At 47.4% G+C, this 25666-nt stretch overlaps 1 protein-coding gene across 6 annotated transcripts in view; it reads left to right on the forward strand.

Annotated features, from left to right (window-relative positions):
* The window catches only part of LOC135917461 (nuclear transcription factor Y subunit gamma-like), a 496387-nt gene that overhangs the window by 310240 nt on the left and 160481 nt on the right, over positions 1–25666 (forward strand). Inside the window, exon 5 of one of the 6 annotated variants that reach the window (XR_011507365.1) lies at positions 10796–10833. The exons of the other annotated variants lie outside the window; for them this stretch is intronic. The gene's annotated coding sequence lies outside the window, so the exon portion shown is untranslated. Of the gene's footprint in view, positions 1–10795; positions 10834–25666 lie in introns of those variants that run through there. 6 annotated transcript variants of the gene reach the window in all.

Genomic DNA, 25666 nt, shown 5'->3' on the forward strand with positions numbered 1-25666 from the left:
TCACACGGACAGACAGACCGCACTCACGCACACAGCCAATCGATCTGCCTCTGCCTAGGATATAGAGAAGGGAAGGAAAATCTGGGAGGTCAACCATAATCACGTCCGCTTTGCTATTATACCCTACGCAGTATGAAGGCGGTCAAGGGTTGAAAAGATAGAAACAATGCAGCTGATCCAATGAGTTGGAATCTGTATACTGCGAAGCTTTGTGTGAGGGCGTAAACAGTCGAAACTCGAGTGCCCGCTGGCACAAATTATACCGAGCCTTTTCTAGAGCGGAGTGCCGACTATACTAGCTAGCGAGTACGACCGATGCCTTAAACGCATCATGGTTTCAGAGACAGCATGTGCATACGTAAACCCGTGGGCAAAAGCGTACGGACCACAGGGTCGCCGAAAGAAAAAGACAAACAGAATGTCTTTTAGTAATTGACACGCATAAACGGAAATAGGCGAGTGAGCTAGAAAAAATTCGCAACGCCAAGTTTGGACTGCAGTCTTTGATATCAAGTTACGCTTTTCAATCGTTTGCTCGTTCCGTGCCACAATCGGTAGTATTTCAGTAATGTACATCCGGTTCCGGCTTTGCGCTATTGGCTAGTCGCTCATAGCACTTCCGGGCGACGAGCGACGAATTCTAGATTTGCAGAACCGGGCGATCGCGCGACAAGACCGAGTGATCTGTTCAAGCGACAAGGGACGGCCCGATCCGTCGCTCGTCGCTGTCGCGCACAGAATCGCGCTCATGGGGTTTGGCCTTTAAAGATTTAAAGTGACCTTTAAAGATTTGAGGCCTTTAAGGTCTCAAGTTACCTCACGAAAGCGGGAGCAGTGATCGAAGATGGAGGAAAAAGGCACATTGTGGCAGACTGTCGACTATAGAGAGAGAGAGAGATAAGATAATGCAGAGAAAGGCAGGGAGGTTAACCAGAGGTAGTTCCGGTTGGCTACCCTGCGCAGGGGGAAGGGTTAAGGGGGATAAAAAGAGAAACAGAGCGGAAGAGGGCGATCGAAAGAAAGAGAGACAAGCACGAACAAAGCGCTGCGATTGATGTCCCGTGACTGTACTTTACCCCTGTGGGACTCAAATGTCGACTAGGTGATCGAAAAAGCAATTACGGGAACCAGAGCCAATACGGCAGCGCGATGTTGTGAAGGAGCATTCCAGTGTAAGCCATTGATTGTCCCACGGCAAAAAACAAATGGTTAAAAGTCTGTTATTGCAAATGCCACTTTTGCAGAATCTTGAAAAAGAAAAGAATTGTCTAAAGCTATAGTCGCTAATAGGCCCAAGTCGGCAGAGAAGACACAATAGAGGCCACCAAGTGATTTGAGCGCCACTTTCTCGGCTATTCCGTTTTAAAACTATGTACGGTGACGTGGTACCTGTGAGAAAAACCACTATAGATATACGTTCTGAGGGATTATTCATTCAAGTGTATCCAAAATGGTAGTAGCGTTTGAGGATGAAGTGTGCAATAGGCAGAGTTACAGGTAATGAAGTACACGTTAAAAAGCTTTTTTCCGTCAGAACATGTCTAATATTCATTGCTAATAGCTGCCTAAAGCACCTTTTTGCCATGTTTTTTTTTTGCCCAATGTGTAATTCCAAATGGAGTCACTCGCCGGTGCTCAGAGTGCTTAAAAATATATTTTTTTCTTTTTTTCCCATTTGTAGCATACAGGAAGGTAAAAAGAACCGAGTTGAGAAAAGCGGTTGCATCCCAGAACTGTCTTTGCGTCTCTAGAGGACACAGCTTCGGTTTAACGGTCCATTATCATCGTTATCTTTATTTCGTTCAAATACTTCTCCGGGCACGAAGCGCGCGGCTACCGTGTTTCGGGCCTACACGCTAAATGGACAGAAGCGTTGGAACGGTATTCGGAGTTGCGCCACTGAGCGTTGCGGCTGTATAGGAGGCAACGCCTTCTAATGCGAAATTCGTGTTCGCCGTGAAACGGGCGTACGTGTCAAGAATGATACGGCTATATACGCGGACGAATTCCGCACTAGCCTTTACAGCTGGCGAAGATTTAAGTACGAGATTGGGGTGAACACGTATCCTACAAAAAACGCGGACGCGACAGCTGCCGCCCTCGAAGCAGGCTTTCCATGCAGGCATGCGGCGCCCGAGCGTAAGAGTGGATCTTTCAAACTCTCAGGACATTAAGTCGTTGTGCTACAGAGGAACCACCACGGACTTATGTCTTCGCGAGGTAAATACGTACGCGGGTGTTTTCGTTTCGTTCTTGTAAACAGTTCGTTGCAGTGAACACCGGTATAGCTATGTATAAACGCTAGAGAGGCGTGTGTAAATGCGAGATTGATGTGTGTACGCCAGTGGACAACTTTATTTAGCGATGAAGAAGGGAAAGCTGCTGCACGGAGCCGAAGCTCGTGCTTGACGACGCTCCAGAAAATAGTCCCGCAGTCTCATTCGCGTTTGTTTAAGCTGGGCTAGAGAACACACACACGTATCTGCCGCTACAGAACTTATAACGCACAAGAGCGCACTGCTTAGAGTGTGAAACTTTAATTATTATTATTATTATTATTATTTTATTATTATTATTATTATTATTATTATTATTATTATTATTATTATTATTATTATTATTATTATTATTATTATTATTATTATTATTATTATTATTATTATTAGCTTCGCTGTTCCGCGCTTTGGCAAATGCGAAACTGTCGCAAGCAGCCCCGAGCTGTGCGCATATTCAGTGTCAAACTCCGAGTAGGAACGCTGTCAAAATTTCTTAAGAGTGGATGTTTGGGCGAACTGGTACTGATACATGTTGGAAATAAAGGGCGTAACTTTTACGCCGACCGTAGGCAATGAAGACTAACATAAGCTTTAATGTCTTTCTCTCTTCTTTTTTTTGTCTTACTTGCTTAAGGTCTGAAGAAAGGTTTCGCTGTTTATTTCCGTGCGTCAAAGTTTGCCGGACTACTTGGCGCAGTAACACGTGCACAGAAGCTCCGCCCCTGCATACAGCTTTCACTGCATTTCCGCAGAAATTAGTCTGCCGCGATAGCTAATAAGCAACTTGCAGGTGCAAGTTGGAATCAGCTATAGTGCAAGACAGGGGTGCCTGGAGATCGCTTTCATCGTCCTGCTACGGTGGCTAGTCCTGCAGTGGACATAAAGTATAGTATGGTGGTGGTGATGATGATGATGACAGCAAATATACGCGGCCTCTTGCTCTTCAGCCGCGTGCTCGGGCAATGCGTGAATTACCAAGAACGTTCATCGCAGCGTACAACATGTGGAAACGCTTGCAATGACTAAAGAAACAATGACGACGAAATTGATTTGGTAATGAATTTGCTTTTTTTAAGTCGGTTTCCTGTGCTCCGTTTAAGAGATCCGGCAACAATGATTATACAAATAGAGGCCTCATACGTGTTGCAAAGACCGCATCAGAAGATTTCGAACAGTCTGGTGCTATACAGAGATAATCAGGTGTTCCCTTTTTAGCTGTCCTCGCTGCTGTGTACAAAACTAACTAACTGACTGACTAACTAACCATTTTATCGATCATATAACTTATCAGTGAACGAGCCAATTAGTCTAGTATTTAACTAATTTATCAACCGACTATCGAGCAGGATTCCAGGACCACCGGTCCTTTCCGTTATTCCTTAGCATGCCCTGTGTTACTGCTAATTAATTTCTTTATTGCCGCAACTTGATTTCGCTCATGATAGTTTTCATGCTATCCGCATCCTTGCCCGCGCGCGCAAGAGTTGTCAAGGAGTAGTGCTTGCATGCCCTGAGTGGGGTCTGCCTCTCGTCTGTATCTTCTCTTTCGCTTAATACGTCTAAATTGCAAGAGCTCTGATATGATATATTCAACAATTTATTTATTTTTGTAATTTTTCTTTATTCTGACCCGTCTGACCCGTCTAAACACTAGAAAACATAATGGTGAGTGTTGGTTATCTTTTTGTACTAACCAAATTAGGACGCGTGACATTTCCTGCAAACCTTCGCATACAATGGGTAAGCGTCATTCCATTTGCATTGAGAGATGCGGGTGGTAAAGTTTCTATAATCTCCTCAGACCGAGATGTCCACGCCCGCGAACAACGGCTCTTACCCACTTTTAATATAAAGCATGAAGCATTAAAATTACCATAAAGTCAGATGCAGTGGACACTACATATCAGGAGTGTAACAGGGAGAGAGAGAGAGAGAGAGAGAGAGAGAGAGAGCGTCAACTTTATTTTCAACTCAATAAGATTTGAGTCCGGCGTCCTTTTAATGGGTCTGGGCACCCGCCGCGGACGCGGTTCCGAGACCTTGTGTCCAAGCGGCTTCCTCGGCTCGCTGGACGGCTGACAGGATTGGGGGCTCAATCCCATCGCTCGTGATCCTTTGTCAAGATTGGAGTCCGGCATGAATTCGAAGGTAGCTGGCCCATGGCGTCGTCCAACTTATCCACGCTGAGGACGTTGATGAAGGGAAGAACTGCTTCTCATCGAGAACAATGAATATGGGTTTATTTACAGTATTTAAATCAGTCTAGCATGACTGCTTGAGTAAAAGAGTGTCAGTCCAACATGACTGCACGAGAGAAGTGTATCAGTCTAACATGACTGCTCAAGAGAAGTGTGTCGAGCATTCGCACCACAGCAGATTTTATACACTCGGTCCTCCCGCGATACAAGGTGACGCGAACGTTCGATTACTCATTGTCAACTTGCCGCCGCCCCGCAGAACAATTTACGGACACATAGGCACACACATTCCGATGTCCGGCGCCGACGTCGGAGGGGTGCCGTTCCGGGAAGCTCGGAGCCATGGTGGGTAGCTCGTTGTCCTGCGTCCCGGAAGGCGTGTGGGAAGCAACAAAAAACGGCTTTCCAGCGGCAGCTTGCTCACGCGTAGCAGATCAGGTACGCGCTGGAGAGCTCCGGCACCATAGTTCGCCCTCCGAACTCGTTTCGTCACAACCGCGATGGGGCTGGAGGAATGGCGGCGGTTTTCAGCACAAAGCCCGCTTCATCGAACGCATCCTAGGTGCAGCGACGGAGAGTGGGGGATGCGTGTCTTGTTCCGCGGTCGTAACTGGGTGGCAATCTGGCAGTGCAGCTCGCCATTCTTAACACGGCCCAAAGTTTTGCTGTCAGGTTCGAGCTAAGCAGCGCGGTCTTCCAGCGCGAGCAGAAGCTGGCGGTGGAAGAGACGGAGGGGTCGGCACTGCCCGACTTGTTTGTTAAGTGCTGACATTCCCATAACACGTGATTAAGTGTGGCAACCTCGCCATACGATGTGCATCTGTTTGTAGTGTACATGTCTGGATATGTGGCGTGCATGAGTATGGGGTTTCTGTAAGAATCTGTTTGTAATTGTCTGAAGTGTACTGCTTGTATCCTGTCTAACCTAGCGTGAGGTAATGGGTATGCGCGCCTAGGTTTGTAACTGGTAGTGTGTCATGATGTCGTGGAACCTGGTCAAACGATCCTCCCCAGCCCAGACGCTTGCAGTACCCCGCGGGGGCTCTTCCTCCGTTGATGCTCGGTGAGTGAGGCCTCGAGCAACGCGATGAGCCGCTTCTTCGTTGGGGGTGCTCTGTAATAGAAAAGCTTTTTTTCCCCCACCGGTCTGCGAGAAGATTGACAATTTGTGCGAGACGACAAATATGTCAACGATGAGCAACCGCCCTGTGATGTTACCTTAAACCTGAGTGTCTGTGTTTAGGGTTACAAGAAGCGCCGTTATCCGTACGAGGAGAAATGGTCTCATGCTCCACTTACATGGAGGGACTGACGTGAGCTCATGCCCGTGCAACCTTACCAAACGAGCAGCTTTTTTTTTTTTAAGGTTCGTAACGGACCGGTTAACAATAAGAACTGACTTTGAACGGCATTACGTCACTAAGCTTTCGTTTGATCTGCGGACGACACAACTTCGGAGATGTGAATGTATCCTTACTCCTTCGCAACCTCTGCACCGACTCTCGAAACATAACGCTCTTCGCTCAGTTTTTCGATTACGTATACATATGCGATACCGGAGAACGTTCACTGCGCACTTCTCGCAGACGACGCAGCGCAGACGTCACACGTCTGGCCACAGGACGCGGAGCGAAGGAGCCGCCGCCGAGATGATAGAAGAGCTTGGGAAAGGGAGGAAGACGGCTGGAATCTGCAGGACAGAGGGTGCAGCTCCGTGCGCTCAGTGTACACAATACGCGCGTGGGTGCCACCGCGAGCCGGAAGTCGCAGCTATGTGGAAAGCTCGCGCCGAGTCTCGTCTCGTCGTCCGATCCAGATTCCAATCCTTGTTTACATACAGCGCCGATCTCTTTCTTTCTTTCTTTCTTTCTTTCTTTCTTTCTTTCTTTCTTTCTTTCTTTCTTTCTTTCTTTCTTTCTTTCTTTCTTTCTTTCGTTCTTTCTTTCTGTTTTGTCTTCCGTTTCTCTCCTCTGTCTTCCTCGCCCGATTGGACGCGCGGTCGTCCTCTTGTACTTGACGACGACGGATCACCCCCCCCCCCCCCCGAGAATGAAGAAGAAACGTGCGCACTTGTTCCAGCGCGAGTCACGTGTGCCACCTCCCCCCCCCCCCTCCTCTGGTCGCCTTCGCTTTAGCGATTCCGTTCTTGTCCTCTGGTTGCCCTCGACGGGATCGGCTTATTTGTTTTTTCGTCCAGCGCCGTCCCAAAGACCGTGGGAGAGCCCATATATCCGGCGCGGTTCAGTTCCGCCTTCCTTTCGTGTGGTGGTGTTCGCAAAAAGGATGGGGTACGCGGACTGCGGCTCTCGCGCGAATGAGTCTCTGTCTGCGACAAGAGGGAGTAGCTGCGAGCGCGCCGTGAGTGCTGCAAAGCCCGCTTTGTCTGGCATTGTCAAACGATTGTCGACTCGATGCTCTTCCTCCACTTCACCGAGTTAAGCAGAGAGCCGCCTGTCGACCGATGAAGACGCTGCACTCCTCGGAAATTTCCGCGGATGATCATCAAACGCAGTAACCCCTTCTGTCGACGGATGGCGCTGCTGTATACTTTCTTGAGTCGAAGTAGAGTGTTGAGGGGAGGAATGTTCTAGAATACTGGAGATAGAGTTTCCCGCAAAAAGTTACTAGAAGGAATTCTACAGCGATGACCGCTCAGCTACTCAGAATGATGGGCAGTATACACAAGGAATCGTCTAATCCACGTGCTCGTGGCCTGAGACGTTCATGGGGCTATATATTTTGGGGGTCTTGTCTCTCTAAAGTTCCATGCAATCATATTTTTTCCTGAACGCAGAAGACAGTAAGCTTCTGCGCAAGCATGCGCAGGTGGTTAGATGGTTGAATTTATAACGCAATGTTTTGTTGGAGAAATCGGTAATCTTCAATTGACAGCTTGACAAGCTGTCATTGGCAGCTTTTCCTGCAGGACTCCAGTATCATGTATGCGCGTCATGCGAATAAAGTTATTATTATTATTATTATTATTATTATTATAGTAGCACTAACACGAGTAGTAGTACCTATAGTAGTAGTAATAGTAGTCGTAGCAGCAGTAGTAATAGTAACACTTGCAGTAGTAATATCAGTAGTGGTGGTAATGGTAGCTCTAACCAGGGTGTCGGAACGAAAGGTTTTTCGTTCTGGTTTTAGGTTTGTTCCAGTGAAAAGCTTTCCTTCTGGTTCTGCTCTCGAACGAAAAAGAAAAAAATGATCCGTAATGGTTCACAACGGTTTTGGTTCACGTACAAACATTTTCGAAGTATGGTAACGATGAAAAACATATTTATTTTTCTCAACAGTTGTATTATAAGTTCTGAGATCATGCTCAGTGCCTTGAGTCAAGTCACTGAGCATGATCTCAGAAAGAACACGTCATCAGGAGCACTCGACAAAACGCTAGACCGCTGTTTCGATGAAACGAACCTAAACGAACATAAATGAACGATAATATTGCGGTAACAAAGCGTTGCACCCGTAAAAAAACGAAACGATAAATAACGCCCTTATCATCTGATTTTCGAGAACGTTGTAGAAAGGCCCACTAAATCCCCAAGAAATAGCTTTCTCAAAAAGATTTGGGGGTTCAGGGTGTCAAGCGTTCCCGTCACATTTAAGAACAGAGCACACGTGGAAAGATTGTGATCGAACGCCGAGAATGGTTCATACGAAAATTCGTCAAGCAGTGCAACAGTACCACGACCAGAAACAAAGCCAAACTGGCGATCGGTCAGGATAGAAAATATATTGAAAAATGAAGACATAGCCTGAAAGAGAAACTTCTTCAAAGACCTCAGCAAGAACCGGTAAGGTAGAAATTGGCCGATAGTTTTCAATCTTACCTTTCTTCCCGGACTTGTGCCAAAAGAATTGTAGTTTTTAGGCATTCCAGAATTTCGTTACCTTGAAAAAAAAAAAACCATTCAGGATATGCAGGATAATATCTTGCAGCGCACTGAAATTCCTTCGGATGATAATATGTAACGAAATTCCATCATATTCAGGGAGCTTGCTAGGACGGAAACTGAAAATAATTCCTCCCAGATAACACCTAGAAATTCTCGGAAAAAAGGCTGACTCAGATATGGATTGCGTTAACGACCCCGAGTGTTTGTGGATAGAGAGAGAGAGAGCTGTTTTGGATTCTCTTCTAAAGTGCCTGTTGAAAGCATGAGACACTTCTTTGGGAGGTTGCTGAAAAGAATGGAAAACAGGCCGTTTGCTCGAACTGACCCCTCTGTGATCACTTGGGGGAGTGAACTGTTTGGAGCTCTGACCACTGTGTGATCTAATCGGGACAGCGCTCGGCTGTTATTAACTAATTCCTCTCTAGTAGGAGCTCCAAATGTACATTCCAGATCATAAGCGGGCAACGTAAGCAGATGATGATGATGATGATGATGATGATGATAGAGTGCGGAGTACCTATGCACTGCAGACGTCGCGTAGCACAGGCACGTGATTTTATAAGAGCAGGCAGCGTGCAACGTAGGCAGATGATGATGCTGCTGCTGATGATAATGATGATGACAGAGTGCGGAGTACCTATGCACTGCAGACGTCGCGTAGCACAGGCACGTGATTTTATAAGAGCAGGCAGCGTGCAACGTAGGCAGATGATGATGCTGCTGCTGATGATAATGATGATGATAGAGTGCGGAGTACCTATGCACTGCAGACGTCGCGTAGCACAGGCACGTGATTTTATAAGAGCAGGCAGCGTGCAACGTAGGCAGATGATGATGCTGCTGCTGATGATAATGATGATGACAGAGTGCGGAGTACCTATGCACTGCAGACGTCGCGTAGCACAGGCACGTGATTTTATAAGAGCAGGCAGCGTGCAACGTAGGCAGATGATGATGCTGCTGCTGATGATAATGATGATGATAGAGTGCGGAGTACCTATGCACTGCAGACGTCGCGTAGCACAGGCACGTGATTTTATAAGAGCAGGCAGCGTGCAACGTAGGCAGATGATGATGATGATGATAATGATGATGACAGAGTGCGGAGTACCTATGCACTGCAGACGTCGCGTAGCACAGGCACGTGATTTTATAAGAGCAGGCAGCGGGCAACGTAGGCAGATGCTGATGCCGATGATGATGATAATGATGATGACAGAGTGCGGAGTACCTATGCGCTGCAGACGTCGCGTAGCACAGGCACGTGATTTTATAAGAGCAGGCAGCGGGCAACGTAGGCAGATTATGATGACGATGATAATGATGATGATAGAGTGCGGACTAGCTATGCACTGCAGGCGTCACGTAGCATAGGCACGTGATCTTAAAAGAGCAGGCGGCGTGCTAGTAAACCCTGCCGTGATATACCGTAATGCGCCAAGTCTTCCAGCGTCGCGATCGCCTTATCCTGCACGGGTATAAGCGATTCTCAGGCTCGTTAGCTCCTCACAATGTCTCGGTTTTCTCGAGGCATCGTCGGGTGCCCGGAACGGCCGCACGAACGTTATTTCGGCGTCGCTCGTAAAACGCAATCAGGACCCCTTGTGTGCTTCGAGCACGTCGTCGCCGGCGCCGCAGATTTGACGGCCCTGGAACGCGGCGCCTTTGTTCGGTTTCCGCTTTGTGCTGCCTGTATATCCTCGTGAGAGCCCTTGTGCATATTAGAACGCACATTACCTTCAGTCCTTTTCGATATCAACTCGGTAGCGATAGCGTAAACTATTCGTCCCGGTTATAGATTCTCGAGGGTCCCCGTTGCAGTCATTGACTTTGGGATCCTCGTCTGCATATTATTTGTTGTTTACTTATTGTTTCTTGAATGAAGAATAAACTGAAACTGAAACTCAGTCGAGTTTCACTTATGTGCTAGATATAGGCGGTAAAAAAGTTTGCAAATACATATATTTTTTCACTTACTTAAATAGAACGGCCGTTCGACGTAAAAAGAAAAAAAGAAAGAAATAAAGCACAGAATACACGGTGTCGGGAGAAGTAACTCTAGACTGAAACGGGGGGAGGGGTTAAAGTTTGTAGTTTCCCTTACGGTTACCAGGGATCACTAAACGAGGTGCTGTAAGTGTCCGCCATCGGCTTGAAGACATGTATCCACAAGACGCTGCATACCGTGGATCACTCCTTTGAACGGTTGCCGGTGTCATCTGCGCAAAGTGCTCGGTAATGGCCATCTGTAGATCCTGCAGGGTGTCGGGACTGTTCTTTTATACACCCGTTCCTCGAGTGCCCCCCCCCCCCCCTTTACGTTATGAGATGAATTACGCGTATTGCGCTTTCTTATCGCTCGTGCAACTGCGACGCAATTCACAATTATAATCATATTTTCGTTTTTTTTTCGCAGTGCGGTTACCTTTGCGGACACCCAATATATGGATTCACCTTTATATATATATATATATATATATATATATATATATATATATATATATATATATATATATATATATATATATATATATCTGGGCACGTTGGTAGTTCATAAGAACGACCAAAGAAGCGCGAATTGTATGTAAACGAATAAAGGCAAGTGCCTACATCTCTCTCTCTCTCTCTCTCTGTGTGTGTGTGCGTGTGTGTGTGTGTGTGTGTGTGTGTGTGTGTGTGTGTGTGTGTGTGTGTGTGTGTGTGTGTGTGTGTGTGTGTGTGTGTGTGTGTGTGTGTGTGTGTGTGTGTGTGTGTGTGTGTGTGTGTGTGTGTGTGTGTGTGTGTGTGTGTGTGTGTGTGTGTGTGTGTGTGTGTGTGTGTGTGTGTGTGTGTGTGTGTGTGTGTGTGTGTGTGTGTGTGTGTGTGTGTGTGTGTGTGTGTGTGTGTGTGTGTGTGTGTGTGTGTGTGTGTGTGTGTGTGTGTGTGTGTGTGTGTGTGTGTGTGTGTGTGTGTGTGTGTGTGTGTGTGTGTGTGTGTGTGTGTGTGTGTGTGTGTGTGTGTGTGTGTGTGTGTGTGGAAGAATATCCAGGATAATACAGGTATGTGGATCAAATTCCCAATAACATTGGCTATCTCACTGGAAAAATGTTCACACATATCCTTTGTTACGTGAGGCGCCTTCATATATATTTCATAAATTTATATAGGGAAATACCGTTCCATTAAATAGGTGGAAAATATGTGCAAATGTTTTCCACTAATCGCTTGAACCTAAGTCGAACGGACTAAGACTCTAAACAGTATGGAAATGGTTTGAGCCTATTCTGGCCGTGAGGTCTGACGAACGTTGACACCACCCTGTTACGAAACCCAGTTGTAAGCGTCTAGTGCCAGGCCGGATTTTAGGACCACTGTCGCGCTGGTTGCTGGGCCACGGGATAGGCTCGACGTACTATGAGGCGCTGGGTCCTGGTGCGAAAAGCAACTTTCGAACGAGCATAACAGGACGCCTGCCTATAGTGTGCGTTAGCTTAAAAAAGAAAGTAAGGAAAGGGACAGAGAGCATTTCAGTGCAATAAAGAAAAGAACGAAAAATGTGAAAAAAAATTAAGATCAGCAGGACTTGATTCTCTGACGTATAGAGATCAGAAGTCCAGTACTTTATAGTTTGCCCGGTTTCACATTTCTAGTAGAACTCCTCCGCGTGTGAGTGGCAGTCTGCTTTATGGCATATGTAACTGTTTTCTTTTTTCCACCACTAATATTTCGTTTACGTTAGGCTTGTGCTGCCCCAAATCAGAAACGAGAATTTTCGTGCGATAGGAACAAAAGGCTACGCATTCATAATGTACAAAGAGCGACAAATAACACAGACGACAGAACAAAATAGAAAAAAGGGTACTGACAGTCTTTGTTGCTTTCTCTTTTTGTCGCACGCGTGGTTACAGGCGCGCCATCTTAACTCACTGTTATTAGTAATAATAATAAAAAAACAGTCCACTTGCATCAGCAATGTTCAAGGTACACGAAACCTTATATCGCTCGCACTGGCTGGCCTTCTTCATTTGCTTCTTTTACTATTTTTCACCGGCTGCTGTAGTTTAATTATTCCCGCGGTTGGCGAGACATTGCAACCTCGCAAAATATACGCTGCCTAAGCTTCAGGCGGTGTCGTCCTTGACCGAAGTTACGCTGAACAGTCAGCATATACCTGCCCTAATTACGCTTGTTTTATGGCGCTGACGTCGCATTGTCTCCCTCATTAGCAGGCTCGCTGCCTCGACTTTGCAGACATGCAACTGCACTTAGTGCTTAGTGCTAAGCCTACTCGGTTTTGCGCGTCTGGAAACTCCATCCGGCTCTGCGTGTCAGCATATTCTGTTCGGGCGACGCGATTTCCAATGAAACCTGACCGCGTAGCTCACACCGGCTACGCGCGAAGTGAAAATTCGTAAGGATGCCGCGACCATGCCGGTGGCCGGGGGAGGAGTTAGGAAGGGTGTGGGGGGGAGATTGTACACAGTTTTTTTTTTTTCAATTTTACCCTGACCAGTACCTTTTGTGTGGTGTATACGCACTTTATTTAGTGGGAAGCTAGAGAAGGCAACGAAGACTGAAAAGCAAAGCATTGCATACACGGTGTCCCAGCTAACGTTAGCCTAGCTGTCCCACGAAAATAAAACAATTAAGAAAATGACCAGGTACAAGATACGATTCTAAAACCTATACGAATTTCGGTTGTCAAACCTCTGACCACTGAACGCCACTGGTCTTATAGATGTATTTTGCATCGTGCGTTATTAATATATATATATTTTTTTCGTTGAACAGCTTGTTTATAACGTTAGCTGGGACACACCGGGATATATCACCGTGGCTTTTTCAGCGACATTGCTATGGCCGGTATTTCCACTTTCAAGAACGCGTCTGAATAAAGTTGCTCGAAGAATAACCGCCCGGTTTCGGAGGCTATACGAGAGTGGTGCTGGTATTATACGTTACAACATTATGTAACACATTTATTTATTTATTTATTTATTTATTTATTTATTTATTTATTTATTTATTTATTTATTTATTTATTTATTTATTTATGTGAGTACCATAAGGGCCCCTTAGGGCATTACATAGGGGGGGGGGACGAAAAAGTTAAAGCGTAAGTGCCATGTGTGCAATGCAAATAATATAGGAAGACATGAGGAACAATAAAAAAAATTGATCTAAACGTCGAACACAAACAAATAGAAAAAAAAAGAGACGGAGTTTATACAATATTTGGTAGCGTGAAAAACGCATAAGAACCTAAAACGCGATGCGGACAACAGATGTAGATTTAAATGTATTTCTCCAACTGAATCAATTTTTTTTTCGCATTATCTCACTAAACAATCGTAAAATCGTAGAACGAGCCCGAGTTACGACGAACACCGAAGGGAAAATTCGGGAGAGTTGACAGGTATGGCGTTCGCAGCAGTGGTCTGAGCTCGGACGCGCTTCACCTTAGCGCACGTAGAAAGAAAAAGAAAAGCATCAGTTTTCAAGAGAAATTTACCAAGCCCCGGGTTCACTTAATGCGACAGCAGCAGGCTGGGGACTGCAGACACTGTCATATAGTTATACAATGCGGCGCAAAACGTGTCAACGTGTCACAGCATACGCTATCCTGCTCCTTTCATCCATGTTTTTTTTTTTTTTGTTAACAACCCTGCGTTCCTCCTTTCTTTCCTCTCGTTGCTTCTTTCTCCATCGAAACCGAATTATCTGATTATTGAGCAGAAGCTCCTTGTTGTCATTCGGGTTATCGGGGACGTTGCGCTTGGACTTTTCGGGCCGGCCATTCAAAGCCGATACATATCTCCATGCGCTCTGCTCGCTTTCAACTCTGACAGGCCTCACAGGGACGCTCGACCGTTAGGCGCTGCGATTACCGGAGTACACGGACACGTTCTCTTTGGTCGGCGAAACTCAGAAGTTGCACAAGCATGCCATCTGCTTATCCCGACACCCTGTAGCTGTTGACCCGGCACCCAGTTCCATCGAACCTAAATCTGATCCCCAGTAGCGTAACGAGGGCTTTATTTTTTTCTTTTCTTTGAGGGGAGGGGGTCGTTTCATGCGCATGATCGGGGTTGGATGGCAGTGGGAAAGGGGAGGAAGTTGTGGGAAGGTGGCATTCTGGCACCAAAGTTATTTGGGCAGAGAGAAAGAGAGAGAGAGAGAGAGAGAAACAATCTTTAATGAGATGCTCGAGATGTTAGCCTGGCGTTTCGCCTGACGTGCTACGTCAAAGTAATATTGTGGTACACAGAAATTTCAAGGAAAGCGGGGAGGGGGGGGGTGGCATCGGCCTGGTATGCCCGTGCTCAGTGCCATACGGCCTGTTTACACGTACCACTTGGGACGAACTATTTTCGCCTGACTCGTCTTGAGCATATCCCCTCCTGGCTCATCAACATGATTTGCCTCCCTAGTGCATTAGCACCGTGTAACTACGACACGATGGTCTAGATATTGTGATGCGTGGTTACAGTCGATCTGTAAATGTGACGCCGCTATGCAGTCAAGTCGCCTGAAGCGCAATAGGGCTTTAGCGGCCGTTGCGCCTGTAAGAGTGCTTCGGCCAAAGTCTCAAAATCTTTTCTTACGAGAGCGGGCTGTCATCCGAGCAGCTCAGCCGCTAGCTCTCAGAGCACGTCGCCGAGCTTTTGAATGTGGGCCATTGTCGTCAGGAATGAATAAGCGTTCGCAAGTGCGACACCCAATCCCGTACGACTCAATACAGTTTGTTTCGCCGGGAAAGTGTCCGGGTGGCCGACGAAGTCGCGAGCAAGGTTCGAGTGAATGCAAGCTTGATTTGGTGAAGCCTCGTGAATTCCATCGCCGAAATGCGACGTGGGGAGCGAGTGACTGAAGCTGCCGCGCAGCAGCTGCTTTCGAATGCGGTGTAAGCTTTTTTTTCCCCGTGCCACAGTAGCTTAAAAGGCTGCGTTTGTTAAACACCACCGTCGCGACGACGCCTAGCATCGCCCCCCCCCCCTCCCTGTAGTGCCCGCGTGTGCTTTAGATGGTGTCCGAACGCACGTATGCGCGCACAAACACAAAAACGCGCGCGCACTCACTCACTCACACACACTCTCACTCACTCACTCACTCACTCACACACCCTCTCTCACTCACTCACTCAATCACTCGCTCGCTCGCTCACTCACTCACTCACTCACTCACTCACTCACTCACTCACTCACTCATTCACTCACTCACACACTCTCTCACTCACACACACTCTCTCACACTCGCTCACTCACTCACTCATTCACTCACTCAATCACACACTCTCTCACTCACTAACTCGCTAGCTCGCTCGCTCGCTCGCTCGCTCGCTCACTCACTCACACACCCTCTCTCACTCATTCACTCACACACTCTCTCTCACTCACTCACTCATTCACCCACACTCACTCGCCCACTCACTCACTCACTCACTCACACTCACTCACTCACTCACTCACTCACTCACTCACTCACTCACTCACAAACACACAGGCACGCACGCACGCCCGCACGCTCACGCTGGCTCACTTTCAGGTGCAAAATAACGCGCGCGCGCGAAGCGCAGAGCCAAGTGGTCCGCGCGTGTCACTCGCTTCGTCGCCTGTTCCCGGTTCGCGCCACAAGTGCGACGCGAAGGGTGACACTCGCCTCCGCCGCCCGTTAAGTGCGTATTCAAGCCACGCGCAGCTGCTGCGCACGGACCCCACCCGCCCACTCGCTCACTCAACCCCCGCTTGAACCGAATCACGAGCCGCTCGCAAAATGCTTACACGAACGGGTTAGCGCAAGCGTCAAAGGCTTTTTCTGCAGGTGTGTGTGTGTGTGTCGCACCCACCCATCCATTCGAGAATCCACGCTTGGCTGGTCACAGCCCGCTGCTGCCGCCGCCGCCGTTCGAGATCTGCGTATAGAATAGGCGACACGCGCCCGCTTCCTCGTGCAAGTGCGCCACAGCGGTGCGATCACGTGGTCGTGACGGCGCGTGTCGGAAGCAGCTGCTGGTATCGGTTGCTCAAACTGTATACGCGCACACTCTCACGAATTGATGGGGATCTTGTTTCCGGGGCGAACGGCGAGTACCCGCGTTAGGGTTCGTTAACCCGCGCTGGCAGAGTGTGGCCCATTCGCGGGTCGTGGCGCTGTATACAGTGTGGGCGTTCGTTGCGTTTCTCAAAACGGGCCGAATATATACTGTACGCTCATGTGGACGTACGGCGTAAACTAATGATTAGAGAGTTTTAGTTTAGGGGACGCAAGCAGCTTGCGTACGCAAGAACTAGGGGCGATGGTACTGCGCATGCGCAGACACGGACGTAGGGGTCTGCGCATGCGCAGTATCGTCGCCCCTAGTTCTTGCGCACGCAAGCTGCTTGCGTCCCCTAAACTAAATCTCTCTATTGTCGTGAGTCTACCGCCACCTCTGTAGATATGAGGCACTTGCAGGTTCATGCTTCCATAACTTCCGTAATGTTATGACATTCGTAATGCAGTCGAGCGCTTCCACAAAGAGCATCTCTACAACGAAATGGGGCGTATAACGAAGGAGTTATTCTGTCGCGCTTCTATGGTTTGTGGTGTGGTTCGCGACCTTTATAATGGACTGACCTCTATATACCGAATGATTCCGGAGGCCGTTTGAATACACACTACCATTGGTTTAATCATCATCGTCATAATTGTCATATATTTATGCCCACTGCCAGAACGAAGGCCTCGCCCAGCGGTCTACAATCACCCTTGTCTTGCGCCTGCAAATTCCAACTTGCGCCTGCGAATTTCCTTACTTAATCACCTCACCTATTCTTCTGCTCTCTTCGACTGCGATTCCTTTCCCTTGGTACCCATTCAGTAACTCTAACGCTCCACTGGTTATGTGTCCTACGCTTTCCATGGCCTGCACAGCTCCATATTTTTCTCTTAGCGTCAATTAGAATAACGGCTATCTGCGTTTTCGCTATGATCCACTCGACACTCTCTTTCTGTTTCTTAACGTTACGCCCAACATTTTTCGTTCCATCGCTTTTTGCGCGGTTTTTAAGTTGTTCTCGAGCTCTCTTTGTTAACCTCCAAGTTTCTGCCTCATATGTTCGCACCCGTGGAATGTACCGACTGCACATTACCCTTTTCAACGACAGTGTTAAGCTCACAGTCAGGATTTGGTGATGTTTGCCGTAGGCACTGCAACTCATTTTTATTTTTTTGTAAATTTTCTTCTCACGATAAGGGTCCCCTGTGAGTAATTGACCTAGATAAACGTGCTCCTTCACGACGGGCTCTTGAGGCTGACTGGCGATCACGAATTCTTGTTCCCTTGCCTGGCTATTGAACATTTTCTTTGTCTTCTGCACAATAATCTTCAACGCTACTTTTACACTTTCACGCTTAAGGTCCTCAATCATTTTTTGCAATTCATCCCCAGCGCTGCAGAACAGGACAATATCATCTGAAAAGTGAAGGTTGTTGAGATGTTCACCGTTGGTGCTCACTCCCAAGCCTTCCCGGTCTAATAGCTAGAAAACTTCCTCTAAGCATGCAGTGAGATGGTGTGTGCTTGCATGAACTCTATATTGGGGGGCAATTTCTTACTTTTCTTGTGAGGGAGCAATATAGCTGTGGAATTTTAGTAGATATTTCCCAAGATATTCACGTTTGCCTCCTGTACTTGAACATACACTGCTCGTATCTCCACTCAATCAACGGTCTTTTCAGATTCTATGAAAGCCACATAGAAAATTTGATTGTACTCCGCAGATTTCTCAACTATCTGACTGATCACATGGACGAGACGCACTGCAGAGTATCCCTTCCTGAAGACAGCCTGTTCTCTTGGTTGATTGCAGTAAAGTATAGCCCTGATTCTAATGGAAATTAACTTGGTGCGTATTTCATACAATACTGAAAGCAAGCTAATGGGCCTATAATTCTTTAGTTCTGTAACGTCCCCCTTCTAATGGATTAGTATCATGTTGGCATTCTTCCTGCTCTTTGTTGAAGTTGAAGTCGTGAGGCATTACGTATAAAGGGCCGCGGGCATTTCGAGCATAATGTGCCCTCCATGTTTGGTTAACTTGGCTGTTATTGCATCTTCTCCTGGCGCTTTTCCTCGGCACATGTCTTGCAAGGCCCTTCTAACTACATCGCAAAATATTAAAGGAGCCTCTCTATGACGTTGGTCACTACTTCCAATGAAGGTTGCGTGGGTGCTCTGGGTACTGTGCAGATCAGTACAGAATTATTTTGCTGCTTTTACTGTATAATCCAAATTGCTGATGACATCACTCTCCTGATCTTTCGATGCATACATCTTGCCCTGCAGGATGCCAAGTTTTCTTTTCACTGATTTCACGGCTGTGGTGATATTTTACTGCTCCCTAAATATAGGGAGGCTGTGCTAACCAGTCAAGTTGTGAACACAGGTGCAATATAAGAATAAAATAAAAAAAGGAAAGGCATTGCTTTGATCGCGCCGCGCGGCCTTCGGGAAAATTCACACCCTCTCGTGAAAGGAATGCAATAAGAAGTAAAAAAAAAAAGAAAGGGAGAGGCGTGGAGTCAAAGGCACCCGCAGAGAAGCCACCCATATACTTTGCCTGACATAAAGAGAAAGAAAGAAAGAAAGAAAGAAAGAAAGAGAGAGAGAGAGAGAGAGAGAGAGAGAGAGAGAGAGATCGCCACCCGATCAAGGTCCGTGAAACTAGGTTTTTGGGCGCACTGTTTGGCTTCATGGCTGCTGTATAGCTCCGTGTGTGTGTGTGTGTAAGCTTAGTCAATACCCGGGAGGGGGGACTACATGCGAATCGCACACCGTGCGGGTTCTCCGGGCGTCCACCACTTCCCCTGACGTGTCTATCGCGCCCGTCGCAGGATGTTTGCGTGGGACGGGGCGTGTGACGGTGGCACGGGGGGGGGGGGGGGGGGGGCGCACTTTCGCTTTCGATTCGGCCCCGCCGCCGCCGCTTCCGCGTGCCTCCCACGCGCTGCCAGGTTCGTGCCCCAAAGGCGTGGGAACGGCCCCGCCGGAAAGTCGTCTGAAACTGCGGCGCCAAAAAAAAAAAAAAAAGAAAAAGAAAAAGAAAAAAAAGAACAAATGCGAATAGCAACTATTCGGTAGAGCACGAACGGTCGCCATTATATCTGTCTCGCGCAGGACTGTGTACACCGCACCCCAGAGTTGGAGCGTGGGAGTGCAGTGTTCGATTGGCGGACGAATTTCGTTTTCGAATCGCGGCTGCCGCCATCTTAGGTCGTTCACCGGAACCATTTCTCAGCTTCTGCGCGCGCGCTCGCAGAGACGCCCACAGGCGTAGGTGACGACGCTGCAACGCTTAAATAAATCAGTCTTGTAGGTATGGTTACAATGGTGGGAGCGAATATTCGAAATTCTCGAATATTCTCGAATAGCGAACTCTCTGAATCGAATACTAATCGAATACCAACGGAATACCAATACGAATCGAATAGCCATTAGATTCGTATTGGTATTCCGTTCGTATCCGATTCGTTTCGATTGCGTTGGTATTCGATTCGTATTCCATTCCGAGAGTTCGCTATTCGAGACTGTCGAATATTGCTTTCCGGTTTCTAATATAAGGGAAAACACTTGTTGGGGCTTGTAGGCAAATATATATAGGGGTGCAGCTGTGGGCCATTCCGAATGAATTTGCTGCAGGAGAGCAGCACCACGTGTGCAAGGTCATCAGTTCCTATATACAGGGTGCGCCAACTATCTTGCGCCAAGATCTAAAGCTATGCAAATGCCGCGTGGCTGGACAGAACCAAGGTAATGTTGTTTGCCGTCGCCTAGAGATACTCAGTTAGTTTTTTGCATTCCGCTTAATCACACACTTAGTCTTCATTAATTAATCAACTTCGCAAATGGTATAATTAGATGAACAAGTGTAAATGAAAAGAAATGTGGTGCAACACGAAAAATTACCGATGCAGCTTTCTGTTGCTCAATATGTGCGACAAAGAAGTGTTTTTCCGAGCGGGAAAGAAGCTTGCCAATGCAAGCAAAGTGCCTTGAGCTGCCAGTCGCGTGGCAATTCCCTTCTAATCTAAAGCGTACAGCATTCAGGGTGGAGGTTGTAGTATAGTAAAGGCGGATGTGGGAAACACACAATCGAATGAAGCTTATGCTGCAAATTAGGCTAGTTTAACTGTATTCATGGTTGCGAACAAAGCTCCGTGCTATGACGGCGGACGAAGAAATATGTGCTCGTGCCGTACACGTATTTCTTCGTCCCTTCTGTTAGCACTGAGACCTTTTTTTTTTTTTTGCAAACCGTGAATGAAACACGAGTGAGCTATGCAACAGCTAAACTGGAAAGAGAGCAGCGCAATATCTATATTAAGTAACAGCAAAAGAAAATGGAAACAGGGCAGATTACTTCGGTGGCATATGTACTATTCATTCGTGGCCAATTTAGCCAAAGCGATATTTCATTGCAGTTGGTATCTCGATGGCCGCTTAACGAGAAATCCTAAATCACTTTAGACCACTGAAATCGCCTTTCATAAATCTATCCTTAATTTTTTTTTTATTTAATACTAGCGTCAAAGCCCTGGAGCAGCCACGTCAGTGTGACGTCACGGATGTCGATCTATTCTCCAGCTCGTACTTGGACCGCTTGGGCGCAGGAAAGGCCCTGCAAACCGACTAAGTTCAGTCTTCGGCTCCTTTCGAATACAGTGTACTTCATCTTTGACACCCCTGCCAAAATAATAATAATAATAATAATAATAATAATAATAATAATAATAATAATAATAATAATAATAATAATAATAATAATAATAATAATAACTTGGCCCGATCAGATATCATGAAAATTTATGACGCCACGGGAAGTTGGTGCCGAAATTTGATGGCATCATCGCCACCAGTCCATGGTTTATGAGCTTTTGTTGGCCCATTAAGCCTCGTTTCATGGTAGTAGTTTCTTCTTTGGGTATTGATGTTCTTAATTGGCTAATAAAGTCCGGATGATGTGTTTATCTAGTTTACATTAACTGACGTGTGCAGGAGAAAGGTAGCAGACAACTGCACCTCGCCTTCAGAGTGGCATGTCACGGACTCTCATTTCTTAGAGGCCTTGTCTCCTTTCCTTTGGAAGGATTGAAGGAAGATTGAGCGGTGCGCGCTAGACGCGCAGGCGAATTAAGAAGCTCGCCGAATCCCGCGGGCTTTGTACAAATGCACGTCCGTGCGAGCGTATGCATGTAAGCGAGTGTCCCAGTTCGAGGTTGTTCTCTGCGGGCGCTGGGCGTGGGAGCGGTAGCTCGGAGGACAGCAGAACTTTCGCTTTCGTCACGACCGCTGTCAGTCTGGCGGGCGACGACCAGTGTCATGAGCGAAGGTCTTTTCGAGATTTCTTCCAGCCGGGAACGCTCAAGGTCTTGTCGATGGGTCGGACTGAAAGGAGTAGTGGCATTTCATTTTCTACTTTTCATTTCTTTCTTTCTTCTGTTCTTTTGTTTCTTTTGCTTTTAATGATTAAAGTTTTCGACCTCGAAACTCTAGAGCAAATACTGAAAAGCCTCAGAGCGTCCTGAATAATTTAGTGCTATAGGCTTTACACGAACTAGGTTAGGTTTCGTTTCCCAGGAGTTGAACGTGTTGTGACGTCAGGATGCAGGAGACGGTCACGTGAAAGCAGGACATTCGCGTTATGGCGCTCGCTACAGCTCCCTATAGGTCGTCTGCTACTCTGGCACTCGCTGCGAGGAACGACGTAGGAGCATAGCAGACGACAGAATCGGCCGGAGCGGGGTCCACAAACGCCAGAATGTTCTGCTCCGACGTGATCACCTTGTGCGTCACGACGCGGTGACACATAACTACCTGAGAAACGAAACCCAACCGGTTCGTAGACGAGCTATTCTGCTTAATTGTTTAGGGCACCCTGCCAATATGTTTCTGTGGTTTCGAGGTAGACCTTATCCGCTTGTTCAAGTCTCCGGTTTCGTGTGATACCCTGTCTTGCTTGTGTATTGATGACATCCCTGAAACCATTGCTTAAACTCGACAAGTGTACTTCGCACTTTTGCTCCGGCGTTGCCCGTTAGATGCAGCCCCGCTGCCATCGCGGGAACGAAGCAATCCACTGTGTATCATGACGTCGTGTGGGGTGCACCTTTTGGTTACGAAATCCGAAACTTATGCCCATATTTACAGAAACAGTTCTCGTGCTTGAACTACTCATAGAACCACAGTCGGATACAACTTTAGAAAAAAGGGGGCGTTTACTCCTCCAACGCGGATGCACACGAGCATCCACCAATGGGCGCACACTCTGGACTGACGTCATGAGCCGGACGGCCGGTGAACCCGTCGACGGAGAAGACGGCTGTCCGCGCTTCGAACTGGGCTGTCGCTTCAGCTGTGTGCTTCAGCGATAAATGCATTGTTTTATATAAGTACTTTTTCAACAGTAACTGATTCATTTTAAGCTTGGAAAACGAGTAGTAGATAGGCCGTGTACATGCGAACAAGCGCAAAAGCCATGCAGAGCTGCTCTTTCTACTTTGGTCTCTTGCAATGAAGCTAAAGAGCAGACGACGGGCAGCGTTGTAGAAGGCACGGGGTTATTTTTCTGTCGCTATCCGGCGTGTGCTGTAGCACATGAGAGCTCTATTAACCAGTCATCAAAATACAAAATTCTTTATTTATGCCGAGAATTGCGCGTTTCAGGAGCACGATTATTTGAGCGGGGTTATTTTAGTCGCGGAGGCAATGGGTTGTCGCGCTTCGGTCATCTGGGCGGGCCCTCCCCTTTTTTCTAAAGTTGTATCCGACTATAGGTGCCATCCACTCGGGATGTTTGACGTATTACTGGCGACTGTGGCCTGCCATTGTTAAACAACACTTACGAACAAGAAGTTTTTTGCGCTTTGTTCGTGCTTGTTTCCCTCTCTTTCTATCTTCCCCTTCCACTCTGTTTCTCTTTTTATCCCCCCTTAACCCTTCCCCCTGCGCAAGGTTGCCAACCTGAACCACCTCTGTTTAACCTCCCTGCCTTTCTCTGCATTATTTTCTCTCTCTCTCTTGTGAATTCGGTCACTGGGCCCATATTCGTGGAAAAACGTTCTTACGCTAGTTAAATTCGTAAGAAAGGAAACCGCCCAATAGTGACAGTGATCATATTATTAATTAGCAAAGGTGGCCGACCAATGGGAAGAGGTTTTTCCCGACTGAAAGCCTCGCGAAATCGGCCCCTGGTTCGCAGAAACAAGTTATATAGCGGATTATTCAGGTCGATCTGAAACTTGTCACTATTTAATAGCGAGTAAGTAGTTTGTGCCTTCCTTGAACAATCCAATGAAATTGCAAGTTGAAAATGTTGTGCCAGTGCTCTTTTAAAAAGTGGTCAAATTCGTGGTCAAGCTACGTTCGAGAAAAAGAAACAAAAAATGGCTGTGGCTTAGCTAAGGTTAAGCCCAGGATGCGAAGCATACTAGCCTTTATTTTAACGCGACAGCGTTAAGGAGCTCGTGTAAAACCGGCTTTTCTGCGACACCGGAGACGTTACTTCTGCGGACACCGGAGACGTTACCACTGAGCCACGACTTAGATGCTTCAAAGCGGTACAAAAGCGCCTCTAGTGAACGCGGTGTTGCCTTAGAATTGCGAGCTGTTTCTGAGGCTCAGGCGTGCGTCGCTTGCTCAGGCGCACATTTCATTGTCGCGCCGAACGCTGCGTTTCTCGACGCTCACCGCGTCCGATGCGGGGCGCGTAGTCGCTGCGCCGTAGCCCATTGTCTTACACCCCTTGGCGGGTCGACGGGAACGCTGTCGCGTTCCACTCTTGAAGGCGAAGCTTAAGCCTCCGCTTTTGCAGCTGTTATGACGTCATATGGTAGCTACGCGGCCGCGCGCGGCGCAGCAAGGAAGAGCGTGGTTGTGCGGCTAGTATGCTTCGCCTAAAAGAAAAGTCTGCTCAAAGGCCAGTGTTTAATGCGAAAGGGAAATTGAATTTGGCTCCAAAGTTTGAAACGAATGAATGAATGTTGGATGTTTAATGGCGCAAGCGCCAGGTATGGCCAAAGAGCGTCATTTGAAACGATGTCTCCGGCTCATTACAACATGCCAACGTGCTATATTTTCAGTTTCTGATGCTCCAAAAAAAAAGAAAAAGAAGAAATAAGAAAGTCGCGCTGAGAGCAAAGGATGGCCGGACGCTGTCTCTTGCATGAATCCTATAGGCGATGCAGTGAAGTGGAAACTCAAGTCAAAGTAGTGAATTTCGCGAGTGGGTTATACACTGCAAAAAAAAAAAGAACTTTTCTTTCTTTCTTTGCGCTTGAAGAAGTGGACAGAGAAAGGGGAGAGGGGGAGTGGGTAGGGAACACTTTCGCGTTTTATAGCGCAAAAAAAAAAAAAGAAAACTACTTTCGAGGAACTTCAGCCTGTGTCGAAATCAGCTCGTTAGCGCGAGCAGCGGGCCTTCCTTTAGTGGCACAGATATTCGCGATCCCACAGCGGTTTGCGTTTCCCATTGCGAGCGATGTATAGTGGCGCCATTTGGAATTCCGGCAGAACTGCAAAAGACTCGGTGCTGATTTCTCCGAATAAACTAAGCCGGGTATGGCTGAACATCACCACACGTACAGCTGGGATAATTTCGCGTCGTTTTCTTCCCGGCGAGTTCGTGGCCTTTTGGAGCAGACGTCCGTTGGGATCGTTATGACCCAGGAGAGTGTTCAGTCTTTCTTCTTTTTTTTTGGGGGGGGGGGGGGGGGCGACTGTCGTAATCGCTGAACACGGTGCGCTGTCCTCGTACTTGCCTTTCTGCACTATGACGCAAAACAGTCACGAAAGTAGCACGCTCGAAAGTGGGGAGTGTCGAAATGCGCTTCCTGCGAGGTGGCTTTGCGAAGCGAAGTTTTCGACGGCACCACCGTCATGCATATGCAATTGTGTAACGTGTGCAGCTCGTTAGCAATTCGTGGAGGAGATCCAGTTAATAAAACGTGGTGAATAAGACTCTCTCTCTTTCCACACACGCACACACACATACACGTACGCACGCACCCACACACAAACACACACACACACGTGCGCGCACGCACACACACACACACACACACACACACACACACACACACACACACACACACACACACACACACACACACACACACACACACACACACACACACACACACACACACACACACACACACACACACACACACACACACACACACACACACACACACACACACACACACACACACACACACACACACACACACACACACACACACACACACACACACACACACACACACACAC

The sequence above is a fragment of the Dermacentor albipictus genome, chromosome 7, assembly GCF_038994185.2.
Source record: "Dermacentor albipictus isolate Rhodes 1998 colony chromosome 7, USDA_Dalb.pri_finalv2, whole genome shotgun sequence".
Taxonomy (NCBI): Eukaryota; Metazoa; Arthropoda; class Arachnida; order Ixodida; family Ixodidae; genus Dermacentor; species Dermacentor albipictus.